Genomic DNA, 16,147 nt, shown 5'->3' on the forward strand with positions numbered 1-16,147 from the left:
TGTTTAGACAGCTAATTATCCCAACGCAGTATAGACACTTCTTCCTTCTCTGCTTTTAGCTGCTGCATCAACACCCTGTCATTTACAGAATTAGCTATTATTTCTTTCTTTTGGGCTCATTTTCATTGCAGCTTTCTTATATTCTGCAAAGTAATAATTCCATTTAATCTCATTCATGTCTCTTTTTGTCAACGTTTCACTCTCCTGCTCACCGTCATAAAGATGGTGAACATGAAAGTTTTTCTTGCAGAGTTTTTGATCCATCTCACAGTGTTTGGTCTGGACATTATGGAAGGTCTGGCCTTTCCCAATAAATCCCAATTGAACAGGCCTGATACTTGTCACTGCTTGTTCTCCCCAAGAAAGGTGGTGAAAGAGGACAGTGATCTGCAGAAGGTCTGTGTCCTTCAGTTGCACGTTTGTCTCTTTCAGACATACATGTGACTTCCTGAAGGACTGGTGTGGACATGTCCCCACCAATATTCCCTGCTCCCTTTTTTCTTTATGTACCTGCATCTATGTAACTCGGCAGCAGCATCTCAGCTTTAAGCCACATTTGATAAAATCCAGTAACATTGATGGTCCAATACTCACCAACCAGACCCAAAACAGGTTTTGTGTCTTTAATATTTGCTATATTAAAGACCCATCATAGATATGATCTGCTGTATGTGAGTCAGCAGGACAAAAGGTTTAGCCAACCAGCTGAGGAATCACAATCACATAATTGAAAAATACAAAGTTTGATCCATTTGGTTTAGACAGAAGTTATTTATTCTGATTTTGAAATGTTTACAGAATCTCATGTTGTTGATGTTTTTAGCACTTGATGAAATCAGACAATTAAAGGCAACTATGTGACAGTTCTTCACAAAAAATATTTCTGAATTGTGAAACTGTTTGCAACTCTAGACAATCATTCCTTTTCCCACCCAAACAAATGCATCGCCGAGGCGACGCATTGTCTTGCAGTCAGTCAAAATACATCTGCTCCCCAGAATGAGCTCAATACGGTCGACTCGTGTTGTTTGTCGGCCTGTCAATGGTTGGTAGTTCCAGCTTTCTGTCACACTTGCCACCAGACAATGTCAGCATTTCAATCGTGTGTTTTGCACCTGCGTCTCAGATGGTTTTGTGACATGATAGCATCTTCTCCTTCGCTGGACCAAAACAACAACAAAAAAAACAAGGGGGGAAAAAAATGTGAAAAAACACCATCTACCAAGAATCAAAACGTTATACATCTGGTCTAGCTTGTAGTGCCAATATAGTTCTAGACTTGAAGTAAGTCATAGCTAACTTAGAAGTAACTTCTCGGCAAGATGGAAGAGTTTGCTTTAAGACAATAATTCCTTAGTACTAATGAAAAAGTTTGAGTGGCACATGATTTCACTTTGAACAAGACATTCTTCTCATGTCAGTGCAGAAGAATGTCTTTGTCTTCTTAAGACGGTGCTTTCTGATTCTGTCGAGCTGCAGACACAGAGCTGCGGCAATCCCATTGAGAGAGGGGCCCAAAGAACAACAACGTGCAATCAAGAAAAAATTAAAATTGAAATGATGGTCACTAAGACACGCATAGCAAGGATGGGGAAAAGTATCCAACTGGTCAAAGACACTATAGACATGCAAACGCATGGAAGGTAAAATATAAACTTACCAAAAATGTTGCTTTGTCTTTAGCGACTGTGCTCTGAGTATATTGTGTTACCTGTAGTGCAACTTATAGATAGGAGCTTTTATGAAATCGAGATGAATAAATGTGTAACTCTGAAGAAAACCTGTTCAACGTAGCCTCATCTAACATTCCCCAATGATTAACGACCCTTTTTTTTTTTGCTATATTATTTTTCTCTGCTAAGCAAAACAAAACCGATAGCAGTGACCCAGCCACTGGAGAAGTGGCATCCATCGCTCCCTTTGAGAACTGCACTGTTTTGAAAGGACCATTAGCACGCCAGCGAGAAATAGCTGTTTGAAACGCAGGGAGATCCTGATCTTACGGAGGAATAAACTGTCGGGAGCTTGACTGATGCTGTCGTCATGAGGGAACCTGCATCTCCGCCTGCATCCATCGCATCTTGCGGGCAACTTCCCTCTTTGATCGCTTCATGGCTCCCCCATGTGCTTCAAACACGTCGATCGCTAACAAACGCACATCCACGCACTGATTCGCAGATCAGTGGGGAACCCGGGGCAGGGATCGCACCCGCAACTTTTAGTCTTGCGAGAAGGCTGCCCTTCTCATCGAGGCACAGCCGGGAAAGCAAAGCAAACAAGGCGTTTTGGCCTACGCCACCTCAGTGCGACTGACACTTTTTCTCCTTTGGTGCTGTTCTGTTAAGCCAATGGAAAAGCCAAAGACGGGTGTTTGTAACGGTTTCAGACTTAAAAAAAAAAAAAAACACCAAAAGCTGCAGAAACAGGCTCTGCCTGTCAAGTTCAGCTTTAATCCTGAAATGCGAGCTGTTTTTCACGTTGCTCTGCTAATCTCTTTTGCTTTCTGCACTCCGAGTTGAGTCAAGCCTAATTATCTCTGGCAGGTTTATTTTTAGCGTTTTATGTAGATGCATCCAGACTCCCAGCAGTTTTAGCTTTTGCTGCAGCTTAGATTCGTTCCTGCGTCTGATTTCCGATCTCTGAGTGTGTGTGTGTGTGCGTGTGTGTGTGTGTTTGGGTGCGACTCCGTTCCATGGGCTGACCGACAAGTCCACCTACACACAGTCAGTCACAAGACATGTTGTTCTCCTTAGCTCCTCTCTCTGACTTCTTGTGTTTCAATTTTCCTCCAAACGAACCTTTGGCGTCTTGAAGTTCTGCCTCGGGTCAAACAGACACCAAACATATGAATGAAACGGCCAGCAAAGCTTTCAGAGCAACTCATCTAAAATATCTGAAAGAAATGGAAGAGCAGCTGAAACAGCATGCTAAATTCACCCTGCAAGCAGGAAAAGTTGTTTGCATATTTTCCCCTGAAATAAAATAAGGGTTTTCTCTTAATCTTTCTGTCTGTAGATGTCAGTGATGTCTGCTCCTCTCTCCTCCTGTTTAAACTTGAGGCAAATATACAAAGTGCAGTATGCGTCTCCCCTCACAGCAGAATTAAACTATTACTGAATATTTGTTAGCAGATCAGGCTGCGTCACTCAGCACCTCTTTATTACCGTTTGCAAACCGTCCCGTCTCGCGTTACATTTTTGGGGTCTGTGGCTGCAGACGTTGTTATTGCCGCTTCAGTGTATTTTATTTTTTTTAAGTTTGAGAATTGATATAACGCTGAGTTTCTTATTACGTCTGCCTTTTGTGGTTTCTCCACCTTTTTGCTCATAGAAGTTGCATTTAGGAACTTTCTCAGAGATCTGCAGAACAGTCCAACGTTCGACGTTTCAGGTCTCGATACATTACTGTGCCGTCACACATGATATGTTTTAGCCACTACACAATCAACAGTGTCCAATTTTAAAACCCGCCTGAAAACGTGTTTTTCCCTCACTGGACTTGATTTCACTTGACTTTTATTGGTATTGATTTTATCTTGTTTATCTGTTTTACTGCGTCGTTTCATTGTGTTTTGAATTGTAGCTTCTCCTCTATTTTTAAGCTTTCTTTTTTCTTATTTGTCACTGACGTTCAGCCCTTCGCCCCAGATGTCGAAGCGCTTTGCAAACAAAGTTGTTGTGCAGGTGAAGGATCTCCAGCAGCAGTCAGTCTTGCAACTAATCTGAAGAGGCCTCTGACTGAAGACTCTGTTGCCGTCTGACAATCTGGCTACTTTAATTGCACGCTAACAGCTCAATACCTGGGCAGCGGAGACGATATTTTCTGCAGTAAATACTTGAGGGTGACATAGTCAGTTGTTAGCAAGCACAGCTCATCCGCCTCATTTGCTTTTGCTGCTCCTTGTTGCTTGTCCTCCAAGTGCACTTAAACGTTAGCAGTTTACAGGGTGAGACCTGAATTTGCCTATAAAAGCAATTTGCTGGGCAACATTTACCAAATCAAGAAAACACAAAGCAGTGTTTACTCTCCGTCCGTAAAGGAGGAAACCAGATGTTTGCAGATGTTGAAGCTAATTATAGCTAAATGTTTAGCAATATCACTGATGTCTGTGAGAATAATCAGACCACAAAAGGTTTCAGTCTTTGTTAGCACACATTGTTTTTAAGGTGGAACGGCTGGACTTGTAGATGAGAAAGACTCAGGGCTTCCCCGAAGGTCACATAGACAGAGTATTTGTTTCTTTATTTGCTTCACGCTGTGTTAGCGTCTATCCACATCATCAGGGGACATTTTGAGAGAAAGAAACAAACAGGATTCATTCTAATCAATGGTGTCTCACCGTTTCCAGTCGGAACAGACTTTTTCTGTTTCTGTTTAATATGACGTGTCACCACTAGGGGGCAGTAAATGCGACATTAAAGGGGTCGGAATGATTTAATTGGCTAGTAAATCAAGAACACACTTAAAGTAGGCAACTAAATAAAAAGCTCATTTGTTAGCAAAACTAAGCTAGCAAATACACATCCAACAGACTCAGTTAACAGATTTTAAAGCCATTTTTCTTTTGGTGGTCTTCTTGTGGTCTTCCCCAACCACTGGGATACGTCAGAGCTGCCTATGTCATGTTCCGTGTTTTTCTGTTGTGTGTATTTGAGTTTTCTGTGTCCTGAGTCTCCTCGTTGTCCTGTCTTCCCCTTGATTACTCCCAGGTGTGTCTCGTTCCCGAGTACCCTCAGTGTATTTAGCCGTCCTGTGTCCTTTGTCCCTTGTCGGTCCTTGTCAGATCTCGTACTTTTGCCTTTGTCTGCCGTTTTGTGTTGTTTAGCCGCCTGTAAGACCAGTTGCTACCGGCGTTGAGCCCTGGCTTCCGCTCAGCCGTGCTGCCTGGCCGCGGACTACATTGTTGACGTGTTTTAGTGGATTATTTTCATTAAATTACTCACCATTCAACTTACCTGGGTCTCTAGCGTCTGCCTCACCACCTCCACCACCACAACTTATGACAGAAGGACCTGACCAGAAAATACGGTGAGGCACGCTTTAACATCATGGACCCAAGGGAGTTTTGGGACACGCTAGAGGATTACCTGGCGGAGGTGGTAAGGTCATACTCGGCGACCAGGCGTTTGGGCATGGCCACTCGCATGTCCATAACGCTTGACGCATGGATTCCGCGACTTCCGGGCCTGGGGCTGGAGGAGTTCCAGCAAGAAGTGGATTGGCAGTTCCAGACGACAGCCGCCGTGCTGAGGGGTGGCCCTCTACCGCCCAAGCTGAACTTTCGCTCCTCCAGCCCAGCTCCAGCTCCTTGTGCCGCTCCGCCAGCGTCTGTTCCTGCTCCGCTGACCTCCGTGCCGGCTGCTGTTCCTGCTTCGCCGACCTCCGTGCCGGCTGCTGTTCCTGCTCCGCCGACATCCGTGCCGGCTGCTGTTCCTGCTCCGCCGACCTCCGTGCCGGCTGCTGTTCCTGCTCCGCCGACCTCCGTGCCGGCTCCGGCTTCAGTTCCGGCTCCGCCGGACTCCGAGACGGCTTCAGCTCCGGCTCCTGGGGACCCTGCTCCGCCGGACTCCGCTCCGGCTCCTGGGGACCCTGCTCCGCCGGACTCCGCTCCGGCTCCTGGGGACCCTGCTCCGCCGGACTCCGCTCCGGCTCCTGCGGACTCTGCTCCTCATGCCGCTGCTCCGGCAGCTCCTGCTCCTCGTGCTCCTCGTGCCGCTGCTCCGGCAGCCTCTGTTTCCCCCGAGCCTCCTAGTGTTCCCCCCGAGCCTCCTAGTGTTCCTCCCGAGCCTCCTAGTGTTCCTCCCGAGCCTCCTAGTGTTCCTCCAGTGCCCCCTAGTGTTCCTCCAGTGCCCCTAGTGTTCCTCCAGTGCCCCTAGTGTTCCTCCAGTGCCCCCTAGTGTTCCTCCAGTGCCCCCTAGTGTTCCTCGGCACCGCGGACCCCTCCGGACCTCCCCCGTGGGGTCTGCATCGGGCGCCGAGGACGCCCACCGGACCTCCCTCGACGCCTCCGCCCACGTTGTGGGTAGTTTTCTGTTGTTTTGGACTCTTAGCCCCTCGTCTTTTCGCCCACCCTTTGTGGGTAGTTTTCTGTTTCTGGACTGGCCCTCCTTCCGTCACCCCTCCGCCCTCCCTGGTTGTGTTTTTGGGCGTCTGGTAGCCGCCCTTTAAGGGGGGGGTACTGTCATGTTCCGTGTTTTTCTGTTGTGTGTATTTGAGTTTTCTGTGTCCTCGTTGTCCTGTCTTCCCCTTGATTACTCCCAGGTGTGTCTCGTTCCCTTGATTACCCTCAGTGTATTTAGTCCCTCCTGTGTCCTTTGTCCCTTGTCGGGTCCTTGTCAGATTGTCTTACTTTTGCCTTTGTCTGCCGTTTTGTGTTGTTTAGCCGCCTGTAAGACCAGTTGCTACCGGCGTTGAGCCCTGGCTTCCGCTCAGCCGTGCTGCCTGGCCGCGGACTACATTGTTGACGTGTTTTTTGTGGATTATTTTCATTAAATTACTCACCATTCAACTTACCTGGGTCTCTAGCGTCTGCCTCACCACCTCCACCACCACAATTTATGACAGCCTAGTTGTTCTTTATGTCAAGAAGGGGAATTTTTTTTGTGCATTTTCATTCCTTCGAGTTTCATTTTCATCTCCAAATAATGTTTCAAACTTTCCCTTTGAATCTCTGCAGAAGCTCCCGGGTTTAGTCTTGGATTCGTTTTAATTGTTAGGGTTCAGTGTCGCATCAGGGTCCTCGCGGTGACAGAAGTGCAAACGCACATGTTTGCATTGCTCAGGTGCTCACGATTAATCCCGGGTCAGTGTGCCGGCTGGTATGCAGCTAAGCCTTTAGCATGCAGAGGATAATGTTCGGCAGGTCGCAGTGTGTGTGTGTTTGTGTGTGTGGTGTGTGAGCAATTTTCCCTCTTGCCGAGTGACAGAAACAGCAGCAGGATAAAGGAAATAAATCTAAGTGATCTGCTGCTTGTTTTTGTATTTATTTAGGTACCAACGTTTCCACTAGGTTGCATGTTTTTGTTGATTTAAGGCAGGCTATGACTTTATGGCCATTACTTTTCGAGAAAATGATCGTTCTGAGTGGTGCGTATCACTTCAGTGGTAAACTGACAGTCGTGCGAACGCACCTTTGCGAAGCGTTTTCCGTCCGCATCACTGACGCGGTGCGCTTCGCAGACCCGCTTCTTTGTCCCTGCATGCGTCTGTGTGATTTTGGCTCCCTGTTTGTGTCAACCGTGGATTCGCGGCATTCCTCGTCGTCTCTGGACAAGAGCCCAGAGATCAAAATAAAACAAGATCCGAGACGTCTGTCAGATTAGAGAGAAGACAAGACAAGTGTGACGGCGGCGAGGCGGGGGGCGGGGGGCATGAACCCGATGGTCCCATCGGACACCTTTGTCTGTGGAACAAGCAGGAGCTTGTGGAGTGATCCCGATCTAAAGCAAACTGCTGCCAAACGCCACTGATAGCACGAGACCCGGTTTTCTGATTAGAAAAGAGCTTTCCAACTGTCGGCGTGTTGCACTTACTTCAAAATACGATTCATGTTGGGTGTCATCGGCGCATCTGTTCCACGTTTCTGCAGGGAGGGAAATCGATTGGGGCGAATCCGCTTCTGTCTTTCTGTCCTTAGAAGTTTTCCCACCGATTCTGTGTTGGTGTGAACTTCTGAAACGTTTTAGTAGTTTAATAACAGCAATATGAATGCACTAACTGAAATACATTTTCATTCTACTGAATGCCTGTTAAATCTAAGCTAAAAACTATTATTAGCCATGTCGCCAGTAGATTGAAAGTTAATTTTTTTATATATGTTTTATTTGCATTTTCTTCAAATGTTGCAAGTCAATCGAACCGTTCTTTTAATTGATGACCAACTTTTTTTTGTTTTGAAATGTTTTCACTCATACTTTGAAGATTTATCTTTGGCAAAGGAGCTCCAAGCCTCTTAACCATCACCCTCATCCAGGGGCCTGGAGCCACGAGAATTTTGGCCAAAAAAGCAAAAGAATTTAGCAAAGTTGTATCATGTGAAGGCGATAAGAAGTGGCTGCTTTTTCTTCTTTTTCTTGACATTTTTTGCATCATATGCATGGCATTTCAGCAAAGAACGACACTGACCGTGTTGTTATTTTTCTTTCTTTAGACCATTTCTTCTATCAAAATATAATATTCCATCGTAGACATTGTGAACGCGTGGTGATCGCCTACATAGACAAATTTGCTACGGACGAAACTGGAAAAATGAGCTCACAGCGACAGTTTTTGGCGCCGCGTAAAAACTGCAGCTTTAAAAGAAGGGAGCAGGTGCAGATATGCTCTGCCACTGTCACGCCAGTGGGAGTGGGAGCAAGAAGAATGAAAACTAACATTCTCGACGGCATCGGCCTTACAGCTGCGCCGCTTTTCTCCTTCTCTCTCTTATCTTCGGATGAGAATATTGTGTCTCCAGCCTCAAAATCAAGCTGAGACAGCGCCTCTGTGTATCTGTGCTGTCATTTATGAACTACATTTATTTTCAGGTGATTTGTTAGATATTTAATTCACAATTTATTTTTTGTTTTTTTGTTTGTTTGTTTTGAGAATGAGAATCTGACACGATCACAGTTGTTTTTCTGGCAATGTATTCCTTTATTTTTTCAGTTTCAGTGACATTCTGGTGAATTTAAAGCTTGAATGCAAAATGAAAACGCAGCAAAGTTTCCTCTGTCACCAGATCCTTCGGCTCTCCTTCCCCAGGCTACACATTTTCTGCCTGCCGCTCCCATCTCTTAAACTTTCTTGTTGCCCGTGGCTACCGTACAACCGTACCGAGCGAAGATGTTCGGTACGGGAGGGGAGAAAAAAAAAAAACGAAACAAAAAAAGAGGACGTGTCGGAACGCGAGCTCCGGGGTTGTGCCGTGGAGGGCAGGGCTTTGGGTGGGACATTTTGTCCCATAAACCTCTTCCAGGTCCACGGGAGGACTCCTTCCAGAAAACATGGAACGCTGCAGATTCACTCCAGATTTACATTTACTCTTTTATAATTGACCGCGTTGACTTTTGCTGCATGGCTTATCATGGGCGGAGCCGATTTTTGATAGCAATGGTGAAAAAAAAATGCAAGGATAGTAACATCTACACCTAGAATGTGGAACTAGGTCTTTCTTACTTTCTTCCTTTCTTTCTTTCTTTCTTTCTTTCTTTCTTTTTTTCTGTCTTTCTTTCTTTCTTTGCTTCTTTCTTTCTTTAATCGTTTCGAATGAACTTGATCAAAGTCTTCCTCTGGACTTCCTCCAATTCTTTTTCTCCCGTTAAATCCTGGCCTTATAACTCTCACTCAGGCAGCTTTGCTCTCAGGACTTTCTCCCTCTCAGTGTCCAACTAGTGCCGTCAAAATTTGAAAAAAAAAAAAATAATAATAATAATAATGATAATTGAACTCCACATGTGAAACTTTTCACTTTGATTGCTTTGGGACGATTAGATGTTTTTTAAGACAAACATGAAACTTGCTCTTATTTGTGGCTCATTTTTTATCTTATTTAATCGAATCAGGTTTCTTAAGTACTTGCTTACAGGCAGTGTTTCTGTCCTTAAAGCTGCAGTATGTAACTTTTATTACACTTTTTTTCTCTTTTTCTCACACATGTTAATATTATTGTTGTGACTGTAGAATATAAAACTAATCTGTTTTATGATGATAATTATAATTGATTAAAGCAGACTAAGCTGGGCAGGTTTGAATGCTTCCTTGATTCTCTGTGAATAATTAAATCCTTTGATTGTAAACTTTAACTGGAGCCTAAATGAACAGAAATTAGGAAATCATTTCTGAAGCTGGTAATCTCATAAAGGACTGTGCAAAATGAGAAAATAGAAAATAACCTTACTAAAGTACTAATGTTTTAAAGTTTGTTCAGAATTAAAAAGTTGTTTTTTGTCCATGCGAAACCCTCTGCTGTTGGGAAGGAGGCCGGTTTGTCGCGGAGGGCGGCCAGCTTCCCTGCTGGCATCTCTCAGCGGGAGGTCTCCGGGGGTCAACATTCATTAGGCCAAATGAAAAAGAGAGGAGAGGAATGAAAATTGCGGCGGGAAACGGAGAAATTCCTGGGAATGGCAGCGGAATTCCTAGACGGCAGCGTGACGTCCCGAACGTCCGCATGCGGGACTCATCAGTTGAGCCGTTTTCCTCTTCAAACAGCCTGAAGGCGTCACACTGCCCACGCGGAGGGATCTGTATCCCTTTCCTCTGAGTGAAAACATTTGCTTTGGTTGTTGCTCTCGGGGGCTTCAGCAGCCCGGAAGTCGTCAAAAGTCCCGACTGCGTTGAAAGGGAGCCGGGGCTCTACAAGATTTCGTTGGTTCTTCAAATAATAAATACAGAAAAAAAAAAAAAAAAACAGTGCCTTGCAACAGCATCAATACTCGGGATGTGCCAATATAAACATTTTGGGACAGTGTTAATGTAGCTCCTTTCCTATTAAACCGACGTGCTAATAAAACGACAGACAGTCCGATGCAGCACGCGTACCCTTTAAACGCCGATCCGTTTTTATGTGGCAGATACATACAGTCGATGACAAGTTTGAGAGAAGAATGTGTGTGTGTTTGTGTTCCTCCTGTCAAAGTGTTGACCCACAGTATCACCGTTTGGCTGGAATACAGTCACAAGTCTTTTGACGTAGGCGACTGCTTGCTTCTTGCATTTGGACTAAGATCTTTGCCCGCTCTTTTTTCAGCACAAGTAAAAGGTCTGATTAGATGGAGAACATCTGTGATCAGCAACTTTGGTTAATGTCAAATATAACTTTGACTGGACCGTTCTAACACATGATTATCAATCGATTTAGACAATTTGACTGTCGCTTCTGATGACACTATTGTCTGCTACAGCCTGCAACAGGTTTTCTTATATTCCGCTCAGCCCCAATAACGCATTGCATTTGTGGTGGTAACATGACAAAAATGTGGAAGATATAAAGCCATACAAGGGCGCTTTGGCAGGTGTTTGAGTAGAAGTTGCCTCAGGAAACCCTAAATCACGTTTTAACCTTGAACAAGACAAAAAATAAATAAATTTAGAGGTAAATCACATGGTTACCAGTGATTATAACCTAAAGTTTGCAAGAGATTTCGAGAAATGAAGGCAATAAAAACTGTGTACGTTTGTCATGTCTTTTCCTACACTAAAGTGAAAATGTTCCCACAGACTTAAATGAATAATACCTTCAATAATCTTCAGAAGGAAGTTATTGTAGAACAATTTCCACATCTTCTGAATGCAGTGTGTGCATAAGTACACTAAAGAAGAGCTTTCGACTGTCAAAGGAAAGCAGCAGCATCAGTCCACACTGAAAAACATCATAGTGTCTGTGAAAGCAACCCTTGTTTATACAGTAAGCCCACTGTAATAGTTTAACAGGTGGGCTGCAGAGGCCTTCTGTGTTTGTTGAGCGTGAAAGCAAGCGTCTAGTTGCCTCTTTCCCGTTTCATACCCTTTGACCTCACAAAGTCCACAAAAACACAATAACGTGATCATCAGATGGTTGGAGTCCAGATGGGATTTTGGAATAATTACCGCAGCAAGTCTCAGAGCTACTCAGAAACTCGTAGATGTCCTCTCTAACCCCTTTATTTACCTCTTTTCCTTCAGTGTGTATTGTTTGGACAGAAGTGTTCCCCTCCCCTCCCCGTTTCTGGTTCATTCTGTGGATAAAATATGCAGACAACAGAGAAAGTCAGACACGGAAACATGAACTTTGGTTGGTCGAATGAAACGCCATGATCAAATGAGAGGGTTTAGCAGATCTCAGATTTTATTTGCATTCCGCTTTGGAGTGCCGTTGCCTCTCTAATGCTTTGTTGTACAGCTATTTCTGTGCATGTGCCTTTCTATTTATGCACGTGTGTGTTCATGCCAGGGCAATGTCTATACCTGTCTAATTATCAGTCTTTGATAAGTAGGGGGAATTCCAGTCTCGCCAATGTAATCCTCAGGTAGAAGCCTTCCGTTCTTCTCCTCATCGCCTCAACCTATACCTGTCTTCTCCTTAATTGCAGTAAGCCCTAAAAACAGTTCCTTTGGCATTTCTTAGAGAAAAAGTCACCTCTCAAAATTCTGCCTGAATTCTACCAGCATACAGAAAAACATAGTTGCAGTCGGTGCTGGCATTGGGTCTGTACTTTGGTTTGAAAGTCCCCGTTTGGTGGGTAACCTATTGGTGGTGTTGTCGTCTGTATTTCTGAGCCAAGGTCTTGGTTTTGGTTTGCAGCTCACCAACAAAGACCTGACCTTCGTTTTTAAGTTCAGAGTTCAGAGTGCACCGTGCTGCTGAGGTCACGGGTTCATCCGGTTTCTGGTGTTTGGGTCTCTACCTCTGGCTGTTGAGTTGACGATTCACACTCTACCTCCGTGTTGAGTTTACGATTCGGGCCACACATTGTTGTTGAGTTTTGACACTTATCACCGACATGTCGACTCGCCACCTATCAAAACACCACTAGGTGGTATTAAGAAGCAAAGAAAAACACCTAGAGAACTCTTTTAGTGTCTTCTGTTAATTTTTGAATCTCTGATGCTGCATTTAAGTGTTAGACTCAATTAGGTGTTTTGAGGTGTGGGATTATATAATGTAGCAAATTGCCTTATCCAACACTCCTTCCTCTCTACCGGTTACTAAAGTTATATCACCGTCACCCAAGACATGTGGCTTTGCTATGCAAAGCAAAGTCATCTGGATACAATTTAGAGACGCGTCTGGTTTCTAACAGATTTACTGAAAGCTCTTTTGTTTTGTATACACAAATGCACGTGTGGCCTTTGAAGGGGATTGAAGGATTTTTCAACCAAGAAGTCTTTTATGGAGAAAAAAAAAAAAAGAAGAAAAGAAAAAGAAAAAAACGGTGGGAACCTCTGTCCTACAGTACGCAGATTTATCTCTGCCCAGGACTGCCAGGTCGACTTGCTGAAAATACCGTGATAGAGGTGGGAAGACATCAGAGAAGGCAGTTAAAGGAGAGATTTAGTGGAGCAAATATCTGCAGCTCACTGACCTTTCAAAGTGGATTACATGCTCAGTGCTGAGAGGTTGGAGAAATGGAGCAAAAGCCACCGAGTGACTGTCAAAGAACTTCTGTAAAATCTCAGGCTTATGTGGAGAACTCAACCATGCACCTGCATGCGCAATTGGTAGATGATGGTTGTGCTCACCCAGTGAGACGAAGCTCTTCGAACTTGAAGGTTTGTCCTCTGGTGTGTCTTCCAAGCATGTTTCAGCAGCAGGAGAACTTTAACCTTCCCGTTGTACGTAACCGGTTTTCTTTCGGCCTGCTCCGCTCAAGAAGCCTGTTTAAGGTCCACTATCTGTATGTGCCAAATGTTTGCCGGCCGGTACTTTCTACAGAAGCCTGTGGCCATGACGGCAGCTATGACAAACCTGCCGCCACCAAAACGTGGCATGTTAAAAGAGAAAAGACAAACGTGATTCCGATTATGAGCAAAAGGTTTTGAGAAAAATTCCATTTTATAATTGTTCCCCTTTTAATTTTGTTTAGCGCACTATAGTTGTTTACGTTTTTTTTTCTGAACGGGGGGAATGGTTCAAATGAACCCCCAGGTTCCCACTCTGTCCCAAAAAAGAACCAAACAAAAAAAGATGAAAACTCTGCAAAAAAAAAAAAAAAAGCTGCAGTTGCTCAGGAAGAGACTTATACGGTGAATTTCAGTGTGTGGGAGTGCCTCTTGTTTTAGTGTCCATTCCTCAAAAGCTGATTTAAAAAAAAATGTATGTTTTGTACATAATTAAAACATTTTTAGGTTTTCTACTTCTAAAATATGATACTATTGGTCTTTATATTTTTTTTAAAAAAAAATACACATAAATGTGTGCGGCTTCTTTTGCAAAACCAAACTTTGACATTAAAGTTGATTCAGAACTGGAGTAGCTTAGATTGAATCGTTGATCCCTTCAGTGCCTTATTTTTGGTCAGCAACAATAAGCAATATTTATTGAAGTACGTCACAGTCTGGATTCAGAGGGAAGCTGATTTTCTTGTCTCTCTTAGAGCAGCGTGAAAATCTCTAGGTGTCTTTCTTGGACCTGCAAGAAAACTCGCGTCAGGCTCTCCTGGTTAAGTGACAGGCGAGAAAAATGAAGGGATGAGGCTTTAAAACGACAGAGTGGAAGAGGTGAAAAGAGTGAGAGCTGCCAGGCCGGGCGTGGGAGAGCAGACAGCATTGAGCTGAAGCAGACCAGATGCTAATGTGGAGATCCAAGGCTTGTAAAAACAGAGCTTCAGAGATAGATTAACTCACACACTCAGACACACACACACTCACCGACACAAACTCATGTGTACTTGACATCCATTCTCTACAGTAACATGCTAAAATCTAAGATAGGAATCAAACCGTCAACCATGACTGGCCGCGACTGGCACCGAGAGACAGATAAGCTGCTAAATCCAGGAAACGGGCAGAAAATCTGCTCAGTGGAAGATGACAGTCCAGCATTGTGCAGATGGCACCTGGTTCATAGCACATGTAAAGCTGTGCAAGTCAATGAAAAAGCATTTGCCTCTGCTTCACCATTTCTGCTGGGTTTTTTTTTTTTTTTTTGTTTTTGTTGTTTTTTTGCCTTTACGTCACGTTTGCAAATGTGTCAGAACATCAAAACATATTTCGCTATTAGACAAAGTGGCCTGAAAAAAACAGAACAAAAAATGTCAAAAGACGATTTCAGTTATTGGTGGAAAAATTACTATCTGAACCAATCGGGCCTATTGCTAAATATTGAACCACCTGTGATTCAAATACTATTTTAGATGCTAACATGGTATAGAATCTGTGTTGTTACCATATTTATTCATTTTAGTGTTGATTCGGTTTGTGGATAAAACACCACAGTAGGATCTGTCATTTTCTTGCTATCACTTAGGAGTTTTTTTATTATTATTTTAACCCTACAGCTGCTTTCACGTTTCTTGACTTTAAACAAACATTCATCTTTTATTGCTCTAACATAATCTCACATAAAAATCTTTAGGATTTAAGTCTAGGGGCTAAGTTGGCCTTGAATAAAAAATCGATTTAGAGTCTGATGAGTCTTTTTTTTTTCTCCTTAATTAGCCATTTGTTTAGTGAGATTTCCACTGCCAACTTCTTCTCAGCTTAATGGACGAATTCCACCAGATTTCTGTGAAAAACATGTTTCAGTTTCTGACTTCATGAATCCATTCAGTCTGTCAAGGCTCCAGGGGGGGATGTGGAAGCGCCGCAGTATTCGTTTGTCACATTTCAACTATTTCATTATTGGTCAGCATTTCGGTTGTTACCGATAAGCGGTTAGTGGCTTGTTCTCTCGTCTTACCCGTTTCGATACACAGCTGAAAGTGTTGGGTTTGTGTCAAGCCATTTTTATTCATCGGGGAAACGACTTCCTGACAATTCAGAGACATCACTGACACAAAGCGCATGCTGAATGTGTCAAGTGTGTCTGTCCGAATGAAAACCGTCGTTTTGTCAAAAACCTTTTATGTATTTTTTTTTCTATCAACTGAAATTTGGATTTTTCTAGAGTTTGCAAAAGATTAATTCATTTTAACTCATTTATCTGTAAGAGTTCAACATTTAAACCTGTTACAAAATAATCAGTAGGTCAATTAATTACATGATAAATTAAAACAGGATTTATTGTTCTCTTTGTTTTTTTTAACTGGATGACAAAAGTCTTCAGTCAGGTGCTTTGGTCTCTATTGGCCTTTTATTTTGAAACAGTTTTGTTTACAGAGGCTTTATAATCAATTTTATTTGTTGTTTCTGTTGTTTTGTTGATTTAGTTTGGATATTTAAAATGTTAATTGATATTTGAGAGAGAGCGTTCTTGCGTCATTATCCCATTATATTACTTGAAACATTATTGCTTATCACAATCTTTACCGGAACAATTCAACATTTATCACCATGACATGCATATAGAAAAAGTTAGACTTTGTATTTGTTCTGTTTTTTTTGGGGGGAAGGGGGAATGTTTTTTTTTTTTTTTTTTTTTTTTTTTTTTTACAGGAAAACAGAAAATCCAAACAAAATAAAAGAAGATGCCGACGTCTTGTCACTAAGCGTAAAGTGAGGATGCAAATGAAATCTTTTCAACAGTCCTGAC

The 16,147-nt window shown here is 43.2% G+C and overlaps 1 protein-coding gene across 1 annotated transcript in view; it reads left to right on the forward strand.

The window, feature by feature from the left end:
• Positions 1–16,147, forward strand: part of col4a5 (collagen, type IV, alpha 5 (Alport syndrome)) — a 49,700-nt gene that overhangs the window by 4,240 nt on the left and 29,313 nt on the right. The window lies entirely within an intron of this gene.

This window comes from Poeciliopsis prolifica, unplaced genomic scaffold (assembly GCF_027474105.1).
Source record: "Poeciliopsis prolifica strain line A6 unplaced genomic scaffold, Auburn_PproV2 SCAFFOLD075, whole genome shotgun sequence".
Classification (NCBI taxonomy): domain Eukaryota; kingdom Metazoa; phylum Chordata; class Actinopteri; order Cyprinodontiformes; family Poeciliidae; genus Poeciliopsis; species Poeciliopsis prolifica.